The sequence below is a fragment of the Poecilia reticulata genome, linkage group LG23 (assembly GCF_000633615.1).
Source record: "Poecilia reticulata strain Guanapo linkage group LG23, Guppy_female_1.0+MT, whole genome shotgun sequence".
In the NCBI taxonomy this organism is placed as follows: domain Eukaryota; kingdom Metazoa; phylum Chordata; class Actinopteri; order Cyprinodontiformes; family Poeciliidae; genus Poecilia; species Poecilia reticulata.
The window spans coordinates 17,828,815-17,829,977 of NC_024353.1; positions in this window are offsets into that span (position 1 = coordinate 17,828,815).

Sequence of the window (1,163 nt, forward strand, 5' to 3'; positions counted from 1 at the left end):
CATGAACTGCTGGTATAAGTTTTAAATCAGTAGGATAATATTTGAGGAAAATAGAGAGGGCATGCATATTTTGGCAGGCTCAAAATCCATATTGCTTAAAAATGCATCCCTGTGCTTATTGGGGGAAATAAAGAGCTGAAAGGATTTCACCTTTAATGACACTTGTTCTCTGAGCTAATACCATAAGTTTCATTTCAACAAGACGGATGCAAATATTTTCAGGCTCATAAATTAAAATGCATTCCCTCCTACATTAACAGACTAGAAAGTTAAGCATGATATAAAATGTTCTAAATAATGGGTCTGTGTTTTGTAATGCTTTTAAGCTATTATGGTATCAAAAGACAAAGCAGAGAATTTCAAACCATTTGCGGAGAACGTTTACAACAGACACGGACTGAAAAAAGTTTGTGTCAATAAAGGTGTAAAAGACGTTTTTATTTCAAGTAATTTGCAAAATAAAACCTACCGTTTTATGGATTACATGGTTAAGAAACGTGATAATGTTAGAAATATCTTTACAATTTCCTCTTCGGTCATATTTCAGTCCTCTTGTAACCCCCATAATCGTTTCCTCAGTAAGACCCCCAGGAATCAGATCAATAGGCTCATCTCATATCAGATTTAAAAATAGAAATGCACAAAGCCTTTGTTATATCTGGTCTCACAAGGGTGGTTTATTTATAGAACAGCATTCATTTCATACACAAGAAAATCCCAGATCTTCTTTAGGGCATCAAAGTAAAGACAGAAAGAAAATAAATCATAAAAGCAATGAATTGAAGATGTTAAAATGTGGATATTTAAGGCATAAAGGAACCAAATATTTCAAACAGTCTGATATTTTGAAAAGTTGCTTTTAAATCGTGATGTTTTCTGCCCTGATTTAAAGGAGCCAACAGTTTCCACACACCATAAGTTGTCATCGAGTTTGTTCCAGAGCTGAGGAGCATTGAACCTCCATGCTGCCTCACCTTGTTTAGTTCTGTTCCTGAGAACCATCTCTGGTTTCTACAGACCTGGAATAGGAACATCACTTGAAGAGGGAGGACTGGACAACTTCTTTTTTTCAGTCAGCACAGGACTGAAAGAACCAGGTTGTTATTCGCAGACCTGTGTCTACATGGTTCATACTTGACAAGCACCCAATGAAGTTGCTGCCA